This window comes from Argopecten irradians, chromosome 15, assembly GCF_041381155.1.
Source record: "Argopecten irradians isolate NY chromosome 15, Ai_NY, whole genome shotgun sequence".
Lineage (NCBI taxonomy): Eukaryota > Metazoa > Mollusca > Bivalvia > Pectinida > Pectinidae > Argopecten > Argopecten irradians.
In genome coordinates this window covers 12,820,057-12,840,492 of record NC_091148.1, presented here as the reverse complement: position 1 = coordinate 12,840,492, position 20,436 = coordinate 12,820,057, and the positions used below count along the sequence as shown (strand labels likewise).

General features: G+C 36.5%; 1 long non-coding RNA gene across 1 annotated transcript; it reads right to left on the bottom strand.

Annotated features, from left to right (window-relative positions):
* Positions 1-15,514: 15,514 nt before the first annotated feature.
* Positions 15,515-18,421, bottom strand: LOC138308906 (uncharacterized). The gene is made up of 3 exons (XR_011206162.1): positions 18,209-18,421; positions 17,105-17,205; positions 15,515-15,756 (listed from the first exon to the last, which is right to left on the bottom strand). It is a non-coding gene; the product is annotated as an uncharacterized lncRNA (long non-coding RNA).
* Positions 18,422-20,436: the final 2,015 nt, after the last annotated feature.

The following is a 20,436-nucleotide window of genomic DNA, read 5'->3' as shown; positions in this document are numbered from 1 at the left end:
ACTATACAATACGGAATCAATTTGTAAATTTCAAAATGTTAAAAATACTGTATCGATCTTTTTTTAAAGAGAAAATATTATTATAGAGATTTAAGCATATGTTGAATGGAAATAGTTGTCTTTAAATCTATACGATAAGTGATGGAGGTAGGCTTTAATTTACCATAAAACTCCAAATCACATACAGAATTATTAATTTACACTAACGCCGGGTGTGCAGTTGTCCGTTACATACATATTGTTAACTTGACGCTACCCGAATTAGAACGTTACCCAAAATGGAACACTTTTAAAACATGTGATAAAGAATTTACAGTTTTAATCTAACAAAAACTGCCCTGAACAAAAATTAAGGTGCTGAATAATAGCTGTGATAATTTTCATAAGTAATTTTCTTTCCACTTGCTCATTATCTGTGTTTAAAAATGAAAAAAAAAATGTGAAAAACTCCGGGAAAAGACGTCGCCCGACAACCCTAAAATAAACTAAAAACAAAAAACAAAAAAAAAACCGGGAAACGACGTTGCATGTACATGATGTATGTCATTGTTTATCTTGAAATTTCAATTGTTATTTTCCAGCGATTGTCCGATAGTATTTCGAATTGTTTCACATATAGAATGCGGTTGACAACATGTTAAGGTAGACTATTCCATTTGTCAGTAAACGGAAACTGGAAAGGTTTCCATTACTTAAAATTGACATCTGGAATAAAGCCTTTTAGTTCATAGAATTAAAAAGAAGAAAATGCTTCCAAAATGTCGGTTTATGATCGACACCATATTATGTAAAAGGCAAAACAACGTATTACAGAAATGTAAACTTTTTAACGTAATCATTTTCCGACCATATCACCAATCTCTGACCGGGCTGGTGGTGCTGCTGGGCAGCTTGCTAGAGTTTTCGGCGAGCTCTATCTATTATACTATCAGGGGACAACACATTTTGCTTTGGGGTGAGGGTGACGGGGGTTAAGCTTATCTCCCCTGATGGTTGATTTTCACTGTCCATGGCATGGTTACAGTTCAGTAACCATTATACATGTACAGAGTTCTTTGTGTACGTGTATGCTGAAATTGCTTCAAATCTTTAGCCTAACCTTGATGTGACAGATCTATTACAAATTCCTCTGATGAAACGAAGATCGTCTAATCTCCAGGAATGCATGGTACCGATGTTATGTACAGTTATCGTTACTCGGGTGATAGTCGGATACACAGGTTTCAGCTAGACTCACCTGACCATAGTCCGCTAAACCTGCCTATATTATTAGGCTTTTTTAATTATTTTTTTTGCCTAATATATAGTCAGCTCGCGGTACCTCTTAGAAATATGCCGCTGACGTAGCGTAGGCCAAATCTGGCCTACGATTTGACATTTTTAAGAGGTACCGCGAGCTGATTATATATTAGGCAAAAAAAAAAAAAAAATAATTAAAAAAGCCTAATAATATAGGCAGGTTTAGCGGACTAACCTGACCAGTGCTCGAACAGGACAGCAGGTGCTCGAACACCTATTTCATTTTTCGCTTCTCATTCATAAAATCAGTCGATTCTTTTATTCATGGTGCATGATAATTATGGTGTGTGTTGACACTTTTCTTCTGCCAATAAAAAAAAAGTTCGCTTAAACCAGTTCCGTAATTTGAATATGACCAGACGACAGCTGACGGCAAATCACAAAATTGACGATCGCCAAAATAAACAACATCGCATGCATGAAAAGGTAGAACTATTCTAAAAATATTTAATTATGTTAAAATGATAGCAAAAGTTCTGTTCTTAAATAGAAATAGCATTTGCAACATGTTTTTGCCATGAATAACAAAAAATGTGACTTTCTCAATTTTGGTTCACTTACCGCCCGTTAAAACGTCCGTCCATCCGTCCCTCTGTCCGTCCATCCTTCCATCAATTCTATAACAATTTTTGTTACCATTATTTCTCAGAAAGTGCTGAAGGGATCTTTTTAAAATTTCATATATAGGGTCCCCTAGGACCCTTGTTGTGCATATTTCATTAATTAAACGGATCGGTAAACAAGACGGTTGCCAGGCAACCATCTTGGATTTTGATTGTTAAAATTTATTACTGCTATTTGTCAAAAAATATTGAATGGATCTTTTTTTCAAATTTCATATGTAGGTTCCCCTAGGGCCGTAGTTGTGCATATTTCATTTAGGGACTGATTGGTCAACAAGATGGCCGCCAGGCAGCCATCTTGGATTTTGATAGTTAAAGTTTGTTACCACTAGGCCTATTTCTCAGAATGTACTGAAGGAATCTTTCTCAAATTTCATATGTAGGTTCCATTAGAACCTTAATTGTGCATATTGCATTTTGGGAGCGATCGGTGGACAAGATGGCTGACTGGCGGCAATCTGGGATTTTGATAGTTAAAGTTTGTTACCACTAAAGTACTGAAGGAATCTTTCTCAAATTTCATATGTAGGCTTCCCTAGGACCCTCTTCGTGTATATTGCATTTTGAGACCGATCGGTGGACAAGATGGCCGACCGGCGGCCATCTTGTATTTTGATAGTTAAAGTTTGTTACCGTTATTTCTCAGAAAGTACTGAAGGAATCATTCTCAAATTTCATATGTAGGTTTCCCTAGCTAGGACCCTTGTTTTGCATACCGGGTATTTCAGTAATGGAACCGATCGGTCGACAAAGTGGCGGCCAGGCAGCCATCTAGGATTCTGATTGTTTAAAGTTTATTTACTGCTATTTCTCAAAAAAATATTGAAAAGATCTTTCATAAATCCATACATAGGTTCCCTTTTGCCCCTAGTTTTGTATAATGATTTTTGGGACTGATCGGTCAACAAGATGGCAGACCGGCGGCCATCTTGGATTTAGATAATTAAAGTTTGTTACTGCTATTTTCTCAGAAAGTACTGAAGGGATCTGTCTAAAATTTCATACTAAGTTCCTCTAGGGCTTTAGTTTTGCATATTGCATATGGTAACAGATCCGTCAACAAGATGGATAACCGGCAGCCATCTTGGATTTTGACAGCTACACGTATTACTTTTTGTCAGAAATACCTGAAGGTAACTTTCTCAAATTTCATATGTAGGTTCCCTTAGGACCCTTATTGTGCATATTGCATATTGGGAAAGATGGACAAAATGGCCGACTGGGAGCCATCTTGGATTTTGATAGTTAAAATTTGTTACCACTATTTCTCAGAAAGTACTGAAGGAATCTTTCTCAAATTTCATACATGTATGTAGGTTTCCCTAGGACCCTTGGTTTGCATATTTCATTATTGGAACCGATCGGTCAAAATGATTGCGGCCAGGCAGTCATCTTCGATTTTGATTGTTAAAGTTTATTACTGCTATTTCTCAAAAAATATTGAAGGGATCTTTCTCAAATTTAATATGTTTTGTAGGTTCCCTTAAGGCCCTAGTTGTACATATTTCATTTTTGGACTGATTGGTCAACCAGATGGCCGCCAGGCAGCCATCTTGGATTTTGATAATTAAAGTTTATTACCACTATTTCTCAGAAAGTACTGTAGGGATCTTTCTAAAATTTTATATGTAGGACCCTAGTTGTGCATATTGCGTTTTGGGACCTATGGGTGAACAAGATGGCCGACCGGCAGCCATCTTGGAATTTGATAGTTAAAGTTTGTGATACAGAAGGGATCTTTCTCAAATTTTATGTAGGTTCCCCTAGGGCCCTAGTTGTGCATATTGCAATTTAAGACTGATCGATCAACAAGATGGCCCATCGGCCACCATCTTGGATTTTGAAATTTGTTACCACTATTTCTCAGAAAGTATTGAAAAGATCTCTTATAAATCCATACATAGGTTCCCTTTTGCCCCTAGTTGTGTATAATGATTTTTGGGACTGATCAGTCAACAAGATGGCAGACCGGCGGCCATCTTGGATTTAGATAATTAAAGTTTATTTCTCCTATTTTTCAGAAAGCACTGAAGGGATCATTCTCATTTCACATGTAGGTTCCCCTAGGGCCCTAGTTGTGAATATTTCATTATTGGACTTATTGATCAACAAGATGGCCACCTGGCAGCAATCTTTGATTTTGAAAGTTAGAGTTGTTACCGCTTTTTCTCAGAAAGTAACAAATTCCATATGTAGGTTCCTCTTGGGCCCTTTTTGCGTATAGTACCTTTGTTACTGATCGGTCAATAAGATAGCCAACTGACGCCTTTTTGGATTTCAACGTTTTTTCTCAAAACTAAATGAAGCGACCTGTCTTAAATTTCATATGTTGTATGTTGCAAAAGTTTAAAAAGCAGGGAAAAGATCCCTCTTTCCATTGTCAGACATAGATCATTCTTTGTCGGGCGCCAAGATCCCTCTGGGATCTCTTGTTTTCTGTATTGATTTTCTTATTTCACACCTAAATACGAGCACCCAGATTTTTGTGTTACATGTATGTCCCCATAACATATAAAATCTATTCAGGTTAATCCTTATAATTCAATTTACTACAGTTAATCTAGTCATAGTTTGAAATTCATTTTGGGACTTTTTTTCTATGAAATCTTTACGCCATTGTCTCAGCCAATCAGAAGCGACGTTTCAAATGTTGATGCCGTTTTTTCCTTTATGGCTGACAGAGTAACTTTTTAAATCTAATAAAATTGAAATTATACCATATACAATAACATACACTAGAGAGTTATCAATATGGCTATATTTAATTCATCAACAGCTTATCAGTAAATTAAATAAAACCTGAAATTAGGTCAATATAAAATAGTTTCAAATACACCTTGAATAAATTAAGAAAACTTACACATATCATATTTGTTTGTAAGGAAATAGGAAATGAAAAATTTCATTTATTGCATAAAAATCTCCAGAACTTATGAAATGGATGTGATACATGTATGTAACCTGATCTACATATATATACATTATGTAGTTACTTCCCTTTTTGGGGCCGCGGTGGCCGAGTGGTTTTAGATGTCCCCGACATATTACCACAAGCCCTCCACCTCTGGGATGCGGGTTCGAATCCCATGTGGGGCAGTTGCCAGGTACTGACCCTGGCTGGTGGTTTTTTTCTCCGGGTTATTTCCGGCTTTCCTCCACCAACAAACCTGGCACAAACCTTACATGACCCTGGCTGTTAATAGACGTAAAACTAAACAAACCAAACTTCCCTAGCCCCTTTCTTCGTGTTTAGAGTTACTTCCCCTTATTTTATTCTGCTAGTAAAGATACATCACAGTTAAAATGTATATAGCAATACTGCCGAAAGACGTACAGGATATATAAGACAATGCAGAGGATGATAAACAATTCAAAGACGAAAATTACTTGAAGCCGGGTTACATAAAATTTACACGGCTCCAATATCATTATAACCTCATAACCTCAACAAAATAAACATCCATTCCTTATATTTACAGTTTTTCACGTAAATGAATATAATTTATTCTCACGACAGTTGCATATTTTTTATTAAAATACCCATATTTTGTTCTCTCTCATCATCGTCAACGAATTCGAATGTACAGCTGATTGGAATCAAGTAATTAATATGTTCCCACCAAAAGTGGGGTCATAACCCAACGTTGCTACGCCAGCGACTATTCCCGTAACAATAGAATCGCCACATGTGTTGTACTATCATTATTCACTGATAATGATAATACTAGAAAGCATGGTTATTGAGTCCATGTCAGTGCAAACTGTAAATTCTTAGAATTAACTGTAAAATTACTACATAAATTAAATAAATGTAAAAAATGTTCATCTAGGTCGGTGCTTCATACAGTACATCAAATAATTAAAACTGTAATGGGTTAATTATTTTTTAAAGATAATAATATACACTAATATACACATATATGCAGGCAAACCTTTCTATAAAGCACACCAAAGGGACATAGCATAAACGTCCTGTATAGACAGATGTCCTTTATACAGAGGTCAATTGCATAGTACAAATATGTTTGTAAATCTGTCTTTTATAGACAGGTGTCTTTTATGTAGAGGTATCCTTTATAGCAGATTTTACAGTAATTTAAACCAATCAAAAATCAGCAGAACACATGTATGAGAAAGCGTTTAAATTATATAATTTATAAAAAAAAGAGGAACACTTTATCTTAATTATCATATTCATTTAGCAATAAAAATCAGTTTATAATACACACATAGGACATATGGTAGATCTACTACCATAACATCCAGATCTACCAGATGTGTACTTATACTTTCATTGAATCACTCTGTCAGTACTGACAGAATGAAATCAAGGGAAGTAACTCTGATGGATCAGGATGTTACCAAGGGAACTAATCAGTGTAAGTACAATGTACATGTAGGTACTACGTATATTTTACTTTTTCATATTACATTTTAACATCACACTCTCATTACAACACTCACATACTGTGGACATACATCATTCAGCCATTATCTGATTTTAACCAGTTAATTCAAAATAGATATACAATATATATTTTCCTTCTCTCACATTTAAATATTTCCTTATATTAATTTTACAGCAGTACTACAATGTAGTTTATTTGGTCTTTTAATTATTGTGCTTTAAATATTTGTAGTTTAAGTTCCTGGTCAACAAAATATAGTCTGTCAAAATGTTCTGTATTTGCACTTTACTGAGTCATCTGTCCTTGCCGGTAGGTATTCCGTCTTTGCATACAATGTATTACAGAGTGAGCTCCCTTGCGGGTAGGTATCAATTGTTACGTCATTATCTTGCGAGTGCAATTCACATTGTTTTCTCCGAAACATATGACGCCACGCTCTTAAACACACGATGTCACAATCAATACCTACCCGCAAGTGCAGACAATTCTGTAATATGCAAATTCGGAATTGATTATGATGTCATGCGTTTGCGAGCGTAACATCATACTTTTGATAGAAAAACGACATGAATTTCGCTCACAAAATAATAATGTCACAACCGATACCTACCCGAAAGGGAGGTAACTCTGTAGTATGTAACGATGGCATAACACATTACCAGTAGTAGGAAGATACTACAAACTATCCAAATACAGCAGGAAAACAAAAACATACAGCAGACATACAAAATTCTGAATAAAACCGATATAATAAAATTTGAAAAACAAAACAAACAAAAATTATCAGCATATTAAAAAAATCCTCCTATACATCTTACAAGAAAAAACTATTTGAATCCATACCCATGTTTTCACTTAAACAATAAATTTTGTAATCTTGCAATTTCAAACTTTGGAATTTGGAAAAGTGTCCCTGGAACATTTCAAGATGGTGATCAAGAAAGGAAGAAAGAATATTTTTTCTTGCAGGTTACAATACCTTGAAACAGTAATGTTTCATGTTAAATTATCCTGCTACATATGTAGCATAATTAAACATAAATTATAATTTTGAAATGAAAAGAAATATCAAAACTATCTATATCTGTGGGAATAAACAGATATATAAACTCTGTAACTTATCAGGGAACCGATAATTTAAAATTTTAAAATATTATTTATAGGATTCTTGAATGGAATGGCACAGAAAACTATTAGTATATAAACATGTGTATTATATCTCAAGTGAGAATCCTGCATCCTGATTGGTTGAGATATATATGATATTTTACACTATCATACGGCAGTTAGCATTAGAACTATAGGAGACCATAGATACGTTCCAGGCAACATCTTAGCAACAGGTGATCGTGTATTTTTGACAGTGCAAAATATTAACCGCCCCAAAAAGATGCATACTAGTTCCTTTTATTGACACAATCTTTGTTTTTTGAAGCAACCCTTCAAAATTTATCTGCAGCTATTTCTTAATAGTTTTATAGCCATTTTTTTTTATCTTTTATTCTTATATACATATGACATAACATGAATTTTATGTAACTTGGGATACAATGCCGATGTCATATAAGGCCAAAAAAAATTATATGTTTGTTTAGGGTTTCCCAACCGACCCTAATTTTTTTACCCCCGACCCTAATTTTTTCCCCATTTTTCTTCGAAAAAAAAACGAAAGAAAAGTCGGGATTTCGATGTCAGACTCCGGTTCCGACCATTATTTTAGACACTAAAAAAAATAATCCTCCAGACCTACCGATCCTATTTTTTAGCCGATGTAACCCTAAACAGACATATTTTTTTTGGCCTAAGCATTATACAGTTGTAAAACACTGTTTAACCAATGGTACGGGACCATTTATTTAACTTGACACCTGAGAGTGGAGGAACACTAATTATGGCGATTACAGTATAGATATATCATTATATACTACAGTTTATTAACCTAATAAATGTTCTTGTTTTATCTACTGAACTTTCTGGGCATGTCATTTTCAACCAAAGCCTATCTTTCGATATTCAAGAATCAATCTGATTAAAATACAGATCTTTATAACCATTTCAATAAAGGATCTGACAACATCCCATTAGGGGTCATGTTTGGATGACCTATTTATCACGTGTACTTCATATCAAATGCATTTTTCTACACCTTACTACATCAAATGGAAACTTCATTTCGTCTCAGTACACATACATTTAGCTTTCTTGGGCTCTTTGGGCAAGATGACTACATACACAAAAAATAATTCTAACAGCTTTTTCAAACAGTTTAGTCCCCTAGTCAAGATTCTAGAAGAAGCAATTTGATTGGCCATTTCCAAAGGTCACCAGGACGTCACCCCTAATGAAGTGGTTTCAGATCCTCTTTTCAAATGTTAATAGTAATCAGATTAATCAGATAGTTCAAGATTGATCTGCATACATACATAATGTTCACCATTGAAATGAAAATTGAGAACATACAAATGTAAGAATCTGTTTTACAGATGCATGAGTGAAAATGGACACAAAACATGAAAACAAATTAAATGTGTAAATGTGAAGAGAGGACAGCTGTAAAGGTCTCCTTGGTGAACATCACAGTTAAGTCACTAAATATCACACTTGTGTCATGTTTGGATCGGGGGTGAAGTTATTCACGATTGGTCGGTTTTGTTCCTGGACCACGCCAGCAGCTTTCGCTTGAATAACCTGAAATACAATGAATATACAAATAAAATATGAAACATGTTAATACATTTAGATATACATGATGGTTTCTAGAATAACTTCAGACTTTGGTTTCAATCAAAAATGTTATGAGCAAAAATAATGTATTTTTATTTCTTGAAATATGCGATGTTAAACTAAAAAAAACCAAGAGGCCCATGGGCCTTAACGGTTAACTGAGTTCGGATACAGAATGAAACAAAGACATATAAATACTATATATTGGCCCATCAGGCCCTTGAAGTCAGTCAGTGATTTTATAAATTTGACTTTTTAATCTATGAAGATTATTTGGTTCCATCAAATCTGTGAATTCAGAAGAAAGATTTTTGAAATATTATCCATTTTGACCCCTTTTGGCCCCGTCATTCTGGCCCCTTGGGGGTCGGCCAGGACCAATATGGATATTATGTTAAAATGCTTTCTGAAGCTATTAATTCTAACAAAGTTTGACTAATTTCCAATGGAAACTAAGCAAATAATGAACTATAGTAAATTTGACCCCCTCCCCAGGGGAAAATCTGAGATCCCAGGTCCATGAAATTTTGTAAAGGGCCTAAGACCTTCCAATCTATGAAGAGTATCTGCTTCCATCAAATATGTGAATTCAGAAGACAATTTTTGAAGATTTAAAGTGAACAGTCGGGCAAAGAAAACCAGTCTAAATGCGTTCATTGGCCTTCCAAAAGTTCTCACATATTAATACGATGGTTAAGTTCTGCTTAGTTTCCCAGTTCTGACCATTAAAGTAAAGAAAAGTTGAAAGCATTGAAAGCGATGCTGCGTGGAAATGTAACCACGGACATAGTGAGCCGGGAGGACGTTTTAGAATTTCCATACTTTAAATTAATTTCTTCGTACGCAGACAGATTTTGACGAGAGATTTTATTTTTCCATTTCATAAGAAATTATACTGGATACATTCACACCATTTTTACCGACTTAAGCCATCCTTGCCCGACTGTTCACTTTAAGAATTTTGACTCCTTTTGGCCCTGCTTTTCTGGCCCCTGGGGGTCGGTCAGGACCAATATGGATATATGGATATGGTGTTAAAATGCTATTCCAGGCTAATACATAATGTAATTCTAACCCAGTTTGACTAATTTCCTATGAAAAATAAGCAAATAATGTTCATAAATGTGGTTTTCCTATCTAAACTATAGTAAACTTAACCCCTCCGCAGGGGGAAACCTGAGACACGAGGGTCATATAATTCACAACTTTTGTAGAGGGCCTTAAGACCTTTCTATCTATGAAGATTATTTGATTCTACCACATCTGTGAGTGGAGAAGAAGATTTTTGAAATTTTAGTCAATTTTTACCTCATTTGGTCCCTCCCACAGCCTCCTGGGGGTGGGGGTCATATAATTCACAATTTTGATTGGTCTTATGCCTTAGAAGGTTTTCTGCAAAATTTCATTGAAATTGCTTTAACGGCTTTGGTGAAGAAATGGCTTTGGTGAAGAAATCGAAAATGTAAATTGTTTACGAACACAACGATGCACGATGGACAATGGGCGACACACGACAACGGATAAAAGGCGATTAGAATAGGTCACTTGAGACTTCGTCTCAGGTGACCTAAAAATAAACTGAAGTCTTATTCGGAAGTATAAGATGTGTATAAAATAATCTCCACTGAAAGTGACTATTAAACTTGGCTGAGCTCTTAAGGTATTTAACTTTGATACTAACTTTTAAGAAAATGGGTTTATATTTGTTACAATTATTGCACAGGGTATGGCAGAAAATGACCTTTTTAGGACATCAAAGGGCCATGACTCCACTACATAATGTCTGCCAAAAGTGGCAATCGAACTTGGCCAAGCCCTTAAGGTATTTGACCTTGTTACTAAGTTTGAGGAAAAATCGGTTGATATCTATCAGAGTTATTGCAGGGAAATGGCAGAAAATGACCTTTTTTATTTATCAAATCAAAGAACTATAACTCTGCTAAATAAGGTCCGTCGCTAGTGGCGATCGAACTTGGCCGAGACCTTAAGACATTTAACTTTGTTTCCAAGTTTGAAGAAAATCGGTTAATATTTATTACAGTTATTGTACGGAAGTGGCAGAAAATGACTTTTTTTTTTTATAAAATCAAAGGCCATTACGTATATATACTCTGTTAATTAAGATCTGCCAAAAGCAGTGATCGAAATTGGCTAAGCCCTTAAGGCTTTTAACTTTGTTACCAAGTTTTAACAATATTAGTTTTAACATTTGTTAGATATTATACAGAAACTGCAGAAAATGACATTTGTAGTAAATTAAAGGGCCATAACTCTTTTAAGTAACATCCGCTGAAAGAGTTGATAGAACCTGGCCAGGCACTTAAGGCGTTCAACCTTGTTACCAAGTTTGAAGAAAATTTGTAAATATCTATTACAGTTATTAAATGGAAGTGGCAGAAACTGACTTTTTGTATTCAAACAAAGGGTAATAACTCCGCTAAATAAGGTCCATTGAAAGTCGCGATTGAACTTGGCTGAGTCCTTAAGGCATTTAACCTTTTTACTAAGTTTGAAGAAAATCAGTTTACATTTGTTACACTTAATGCATGGAAATAGCAGAAAATGGCGTTTTTAGTAATTCAAAGGGCCATAACTCCACTAAATAAGGTCCATCGGCAGTCGCAATCGAGCTTGTCAGAGCCCTTAAGGCATTTAACCTTGTCACCAAGTTTGAAGAAAATCTGTTTACATTTGTTACATGTATAGCACAGAAACAAAGTGTTACAGACAGAAGGACAGACAGACAGATAGACAAACCCAAATTAATATCCCCCATTTTGGAGAAAGCGAGGGATAATAAAAAAGAAAGAAAAACATACAAATGATTAATACCTACCTGCAAGAATAGATACTTCTGTAAAATGTTTAAAACTTTGTCAAAGGGAAAACTCACATCTCTAAGAAACTGTAGAAAAGCCTCGTAGTAGCCAGAGCACATCCAGGTTTCGTTATGGCTACCTTGTTCAAATCGATGAATCCTCTTCATCCCACTACCAGACATCTAGTCAAGAACATAATCAAAGTACTGAAGTACTCAAAGCTTAAGGCATGTGATGTTTTTTATTCTTTTTGTTTGTTTGTTTGGGTTTTTTTTTCACATACTGACTCAGAATTTTATGTTATGTGTTTTGAAGTTGGTTTTGTGTGAGGGAGGGTGTGTGTGTGTGTAATAGAAATGTAATCTATATTTGTTTCTTATGTACCATATGTATTGTAAATAGGTTGTATGCAAAAAAAAAAATGGAAAAAAGGAGGTATGCAATGAAAATTAATTAGTCAATAACATATAAAGGACAAAACAATTTTGTTTAATTTCAAAAATTGGAAAAATAAAACTGAAGTTATTCCAAAATTACTGTAAATGTGCACTTATGTGAGGGGAAACTTTCGCTAATAACACCAAGGTCTTTTAATAGCGAAAGTTTCCATAACATGCAAGATTTTGAGAATATATATTTGTACTATATAATCAAAAGTTATATAAAATAATATGGCAGTGATAGTAACCATTTGCCAAAGAGATGGATCATATACAGCAGCTGGTGTACAATTTCCTCCATGAGAAATATATTGATATATTTTACATGTAGATTTTTGCTGCAAAATCTCAAAGCAGTATGGGTAACTTTTTTATTCTAGTTAGCACACCTTTACATTTTAACATTATTTTCTTCAAAAGAAATGCAAAGACGAACAGCGATAGAATTTGTCTTTATATGAAAGAATCAAATGAACTAAAAAAAAAAAAAAAAAATTGACAAATACATTCCAAGAGCATTGAAAGTAATCCAGTATCAGATGCATTCATACATTTGAGCATGCACAATTATCAAGAGATATCAGATCTGGGGTTTTTAAATTGAACCCTTTCTTTCAAGACTTGAAGGAAATGAGATAAATATTGGGTTATTGAAAACAAGAGTTTACCTGATGTAGTTTTGTCATCATTTTGGGCGGAATGAGATCATCAGCTTGTCCAGATATAAATAAAGTTGGCAGGGATATTTTTTTTATTCTTTCAATTGATGGATACTGCAGATAGAAAATATACATGTACGGGTATACAGCAAAACTTCCCTCTACAACTGTACAGTAAACAAGAGGCCCAGAGGGCCTGTATCGCTCACCTGGTTTGTAATGTCAAGTAATGTTCTGAATACAAGTTCATTGTTTCTTTTCTGAAGGAATTTGAATATTTACCTCTTATTTCCCTATTGGGCCCCGCCCCTCCTGCCCCCGGGGGATCAGAGCCAAAATTTATACAAGTTTTGTTCCCCTTCCCCCAGGGATATTTGTGGCCAAATTTGGTTACAATCCATGCAGAACTCTAGGACAAGTAGCGATTTATAGGATTTACCTCTATTTCCCCTATTGGGCCCCGCCCCTCCTGCCCCCGGGGGGGTCAGAGCCAAAATGTATACAAGTTCTTTCCCCCTTCCCCCAAGGATGTTTGTGGCCAATTTTGGTTACAATCCATGGAGAACTCTAGGACAAGTAGCAATTTATAGGATTTACCTCTATTTCCCCTATTGGGCCCCGTCCCTCCTGCCCCAGGGGGGTCAGAGCCAAAATTTATACAAGTTCTGTTCCCCTTCCCTCAAGGATGTTTGTGGCCAAATTTGGTTACAATCCATGCAGAACACTAGGACAAGTAGCGATTTATAGGATTTACCTCTATTTCCCCTATTGGGCCCCGCCCCTCCTGCCCCCGGGGGTCAGAGCCAACATTTCTACAAGTTCTTTCCCCCTTCCCCCAAGGATGTTTGTGGCCAATTTTGGTTACAATCCATGGAGAACTCTAGGACAAGTAGCAATTTATAGGATTTACCTCTATTTCCCCTATTGGGCCCCGTCCCTCCTGCCCCAGGGGGGTCAGAGCCAAAATTTATACAAGTTCTGTTCCCCTTCCCTCAAGGATGTTTGTGGCCAAATTTGGTTACAATCCATGCAGAACTCTAGGACAAGTAGCGATTTATAGGATTTACCTCTATTTCCCCTATAGGGCCCCCGCCCCTCATGCCCCCGGGGTCAGAGCCTAACTTTATACAAGTTCTGTTCCCCTACCCCCAAGGATGTTTGTGGCCAAATTTGGTTACAATCCATGCAGAACTCTAGGACAAGTAGCGATTTATAGGATTTACCTCTATTTCCCCTATTGGGCCCCGCCCCTCCTGCCCCCGGGGGGTCAGAGCCAAAATTTATACAAGTTCTGTTCCCCTACCCCCAAGGACGTTTGTGGCCAAATTTGGTTACAATCCATGCAGAACTCTAGGACAAGTAGCGTTTATAGGATTTACCTCTATTTCCCCTATTGGGCCCCGCCCCTCCTGCCCCCGGGGGGTCAGAACCAAACTTTATACAAATTCTGTTCCCCTTCCCCCAAGGATGTTTGTGGCCAAATTTGGTTACAATCCATGCAGAACTCTAGGACAAGTAGCGATTTATAGGATTTACCTCTATTTCCTCTATTGGGCCCCGCCCCTCCTGCCCTCGGGGGGTCAGAGCCAAAATTTATACAAGTTCTGTTCCCCTACCCCCAAGGATGTTTGTGGCCAAATTTTGTTACCATCCATGCAGAACTCTAGGACAAGTAGCAATTTATAGGATTTACCTCTATTTCCCCTATTGGGCCCCGCCCCTCCTGCCCCCGGGGGGTCAGAACCAAACTTTATACAAGTTCTCTTCCCCTTCCCCCAAGGATGTTTGTGGCCAAATTTGGTTACAATCCATGCAGAACTCTAGGACAAGTAGCGATTTATAGGATTAACCTCTATTTCCCCTATTGGGCCCCGCCCCTCCTGCTCCCGGGGGGTCAGAGCCAAACTTTATACAAGTTCTGTTCCCCTTCCCCCAAGGATGTTTGTGGCCAAATTTGGTTACAATCCATGCAGAACTCTATGACTAGTAGCGATTTAAAGGAATTGTTGACGGACGGACGACGGACGGACGACGGACGGACGACGGACGATGGACGGACGACGGACGCCGCGCCATGACATAAGCTCACCGGCCCTTCGGGCCAGGTGAGCTAAAAATGAGTACAATAATTCATTATTGATAGTTATTTTCATTTCCGTCAATGTTATTATTAGAGGATCTTACATGTGTGGCTAAGTCAGTGATATGAAATTTATCAAACAAGTTTAATAATTTGATATGCAACGAGCCTTATACATTTAGTTTAGATTTGCTCTTTGGAAATTATGGCTACATGCAGGAAAACAGTCCAACAGCTTTTTCAAGCAGTTTTGTCCCCAGTCAAGTATATATCTGGAAGCAGCAATTTGATTGGCCATTTCCAAAGGTCATCTTGATGTGAGGTGACCCCTAATGGGATGATGTCATATCCTCTTATCAAACGTAGTGATAATAAGGATCTGTTTTTTAATCAGATTGATATTAGTCTATGTATGCAGATGATATATCAAGTAAAGTTATACTTACTTTATGTTTTAAACAATAATTCTGGCACAAGATCCATTAATTTGATTTTAAATATAGTCCGTCCTATGTCAGGTAGACTAGTAAAAGTGTTCTCTATCACTAAGGCTGCTATATGTTGTGCATAGAATGGTTGCGATGCGAGCCACACGGCAACAGCCCCACCTAGGGAGCGCCCAAACACTACAATTTTGTCCCTGTTTATATATCGTTCCTGCCCAAAAGGAAGTTGATGGCTGCCTCAGCATCTCTGTACAGACCTGTAAGACAAATGCAGGGTTTTTATTTTTAGTAGAATTTTTTATACAGGGATTTTAAGAAATGCCCCATTTGGTGGCCATTTTGAAATTATGTATCTTTTTTTCGCTTTGAGTAGAGCCACAGTTTTACCATTTTTTACTGAAATTGTTTTTACTTAAATCATCACTGCACCAGCAGTTTCAACTGTATCATGCTATTTTTTACTGTAAATCTTTACGTAGGTTCGTGGTCATTAAAATATTGAGCATTAATGTGTGAAATGATACACTTTTGTCACTTTAGTTTTTACATTTAATGGTGATTTGAGCACTTTTAGTTTTTTTTTCTAAAATATTGAAAAATAACAAATATTCAAATGGGGCAAATTTCTGCCTGATGTAGAAAGAACATTAACCCTTTCCCTATTGACATGCAAAATATTAACAAAAGTTTAATATCAGAACTTTTCTTTAAAGGGTTAAATTTGGCAAAAATTGCTTAAAATGATTCATTTTTTTAGCACAAAATTAAAGGGTAGGGGTAGCACTTATTGTTATTCTGAAAAAATTATATTTGTCATATTACCGGTAATCAAAACTGGTATATTTTTAAAGAAGACCACTGGGAATTAAATTCTACAAACATTCATACATATCACACAGCTCATTTGGAAATCATGGCTTTAATCTCTTGTGTATATGGTCAAAACGGCAAAATTAAAATTAAATCCAATATTTTGTCAACTAGGTATTTTTGAGTGACAATAGCTCAATACCAGCACGCGGACATATGTTTTTTCTTTCATTTTCTTTTTATGGTATGAACTCCTATTTCCAAAAATCTGTATGTGAAAAAAAGTTAAAACAGGAAAATGTTGACTTCTCAGAGGAGAAACTCCTTAATCGTCTCATCATGTTACAAAAAAATTGCTTAAGATTTGTGGCAGTTATTGTACAGAAACAAAGTGTTACAGACGGACGGACGGACGGACCAAAATTACTATCCTCCATTTCCATGAAAGCAGGGGACAATATAAATGATATAAATACAAAAGCATCATAATGTTATGTTTGTGTGATGCATCTGCATCCAGAAGGTTCATACAGATATTCCATCTTTGCATATATAACAGAGTTGGCTCCCTTGCGGGTAGGGTATCGATTGTTACGTCATTATTTTGTGAGCGCAATTCACGTCATTTTTCTCCGAAACGTATGACGTTACGCTCGCAAACACATGACGTCATAATAAATACTTACCCGCAAGTGCAGATAACTCTGTAATGTGCAAATTCAGAAGAGCAATACAGTACTACTTCCCTCCCCTCCATCCACCTAAACCCGTGTATAGGGAGATTTTGAATCTTACCTGTTTCTGATGGGGAACCCTCACTTTTACCATAGCCTCGATACTCTACCAGTAGAACATTCACACCACACGAGGTAAAAAATCCATGGCTGTTTATAAGCCTACAAAGTTTATACATATTAGGAGCTTATTGAATGTTAGAAAATAATTCATATATTTAGGCCAAACAAAAAAATATGTCTTTTTAGGGTTACATTGGCAACAAATATAGGGTCGGTAAGTCGTGAGGATTTTTTTTTTTTAAAGTAATCTTTCACTCTAAAATAATGGCCGGGAACTGGAGTCTGAGAAAAAAAATTCCGACTTTTGATTTTTTTGTTTTTTGTAGAAAAACGGAAAAAAATAAGGGTGGGGGTAAACAATTAGGGTCAGTCCGGTAACCCTAAACAGACATATCAATTTTTTTGGCCTTATATGAATATGTAGTTTATTTCTATCATGAGTGACTTTTAACCGACAGATTTACAAACTACATTTATTGATCAATACGATTCCAAGTGTTGATTTTACTTCCATAATCAGTTCTTTCATCATTTTAATCCAATAATATTAAATGCTTGACATTGAGAAGCTTTTGATAGGCAGTTAGACACAACGTAATGATCAAATATGTCTCATTGTGCTTTAACCGCCACTAACAATATGTTTAAACAGCATATCATATTTCACAGATTTTAGGCCAGCCAAACTTAAAATTATCTCCCATTGCACAAGGTTTTATGAGTAATGGGTAATTAACAAAGTTCCCATTGCACAAGGTTTAATGAGTAACGGTAATTAACAAAGTGTTCCAAATATGTTTCTAATATTTTCACAATATGTGTATATACAATAATTACGGACATGTCCTGGACAATCGAATCTCTAGCAGGCTCATGATATCGGCCCTGTTAGACTCACCAAAATTTTGATAACCCACTACCTCTTTACAGCTGTAGCCAACATTCCAGCCTTGAAAATTCCTGATTAAATTGTGGATACACAGGCAATATTTTTTCATGTGAAATTTGTGTTGTTTTTTTCATGTGAAATTCATGTGAAGAGATATTACCTGTGTATTTATCATTTAATTATATAAAAGTTTACAAAGTTTTGGCTTCCTACCTGTGGCCTATATTTCCTGCATTGCCATGAAAGTATACCACAGTAGGAGCATTGGCATGTGTGTGTTTGATTAAGACAACATTGATGCGGACATTGTCAGATGTACGAATGAAGTGATTTTCGTATGGAAGGTTGACAGTATTAGGGAGCTGGACAAATAGTCGGATTGCGGGGGTTGGTCCGGGTAGTATAACAGCATGTCCTGAGCATTGTAAAACAGACCTGAAGCAGAAAAAAAGTTTATAGTATAATATACAATACCAGTATACGAATATAAATCTTGTAGACTTTTCATTGTAGGTATACCGTATATAATATTATATTCATTCTTTGCATATTATAAAGTTACTTCCCTTTTGGGTAGGTATCAATTTTGTGACGTCTTTATTTTGGGTGCTTCAGTCACATTTGTTTTCACTTTTCACTTTTATTGAGATCTGCTAATCACTGAATCTGCTGCCATCACATTTTTATACTCAAATCACTTGTAGGGAATGAATATAACTAACAATAAAGTAAATATCTTATATCAATTAAAGCGTATTTACGAAATTATAAGACATATGGATTAAGGTCCCAGATTAAGATTAGCAACATATGACAGTTTTTCTATATTTTCAAATTTCCTGCTATTTTACCTTTTACGTTTACCTTTTTCACACTGCATAAAAGCATTCAAATTCAAAAACTGCCATTTATCTGCCTACATATACCAGCCAGGTAGCTACACAGTTTGGAAACAGTTTTATCAGGTTGGGGAAAAAGACTAACTTACATATAATATCCCAATTAGCGTACCTAGTTTATTATATTACGTCAACTGGCGTATTAAATTACACCCAAATTGGGCGTATACATGCATGTAAATTTTATACATCCATCTTTTACCGAGTTACATGTACATATGCATCATTGCATGTATAAACTGTTAGCATGAAAGTAAAATGAATGTTTTAACAAATATGTTAAAAATTATCAGTAATATGGAACATAAATTGAGTATTTATAAATATACATCTGCCTATATACTATATATATATAACTATATATGGCTTTACACTATTCAGTACTGTAGCAGGGTTGGACTGGGTTGGCTCAGCAGTAGAGCATTCGGCTAGTGTTGAGAGGTCTGGGTTCAAATCTCGGTCTGTCCGCAATCTGATTAAAATACAGATCCTTATTACCACTCCGTTCAATAGAGGATCTGACAAACATCCCATAAGGGGTCATGTTCGGATGACCTTTTTACCATGTATACTTCAGATCAAATGCATTTTCTATACACATTGCTTTGTCAATTGATAACTCCATTTCATCCCAGTATACATATACATTTAATGTTGTGCTAGTTTGGGCGAGATGACTATATACCGAAAATAATTTCTGACAGCTTTTTTAAACTATTTCATCCGCAGTCAAGATTCTGTTAGCAGCAATATGATTGGTCATTTCCAAAGGTCACCGGAACGTGACCCCTGATGGGATGTTGTCAGATCCTCTTATCAATCGAGTGAAAATAAGGATCCGTATTTTTAATCAGATGGAGTGTGTCCGCTATGTAGCGGGAATGGACTTGGTCGATCATTGGTGACCAGGTAGCTCAGTCGTTAGAGCACTCTCGGCTAGTGTTCTGAGGATCCCGGGTTCAAATCACGGTCTGGTTGCTACATTTTCTCCTCTCCTGTTAGAGAATTGGCGCCCAGCTAAATAACCTACGGTTTGGTATTTGGAAGGGTCTCGTGTGTCTTTGAGGGCGAAGACTTCGAGAGAGGATGGAGGAGTGTAGCGGGATTGGACTGGGTCGATCATCGGTGACCAGGTAGCTCAGTTGGTAGAGCACTCAGCTAGTGTTCTGAGGGTCCCCGCCGTTCGAATCCGGTCTGGCCGCTACATTTTCTCCTCTCCTGTTAGAGAATTGGCGCCTAACTGAAAAAACCCACGGTGATGGTGTTTGGAAGGGTCTCGTATGTCTTCGAGGGCGAAGACTTCGAGAGAGGAGGGTGGAGTGTAGCGGTGAATAGGACATGGGTACGATCATCGATGGGACCCAGGATAGCTCATAGTCGGGTCTAGTGAGGCACCTCGGCTTAGTGTTCGGAGGGTCCCAGTGTTCAGATATCCCAGGTCTTGCCGCTACAATTTCCCTGCTCCTGTTTACAGCTACTATTTTCTCCTAGGCTCTCCTTACACAAATTTGGCACTCACTAATTAAAAATACCCTACATTGG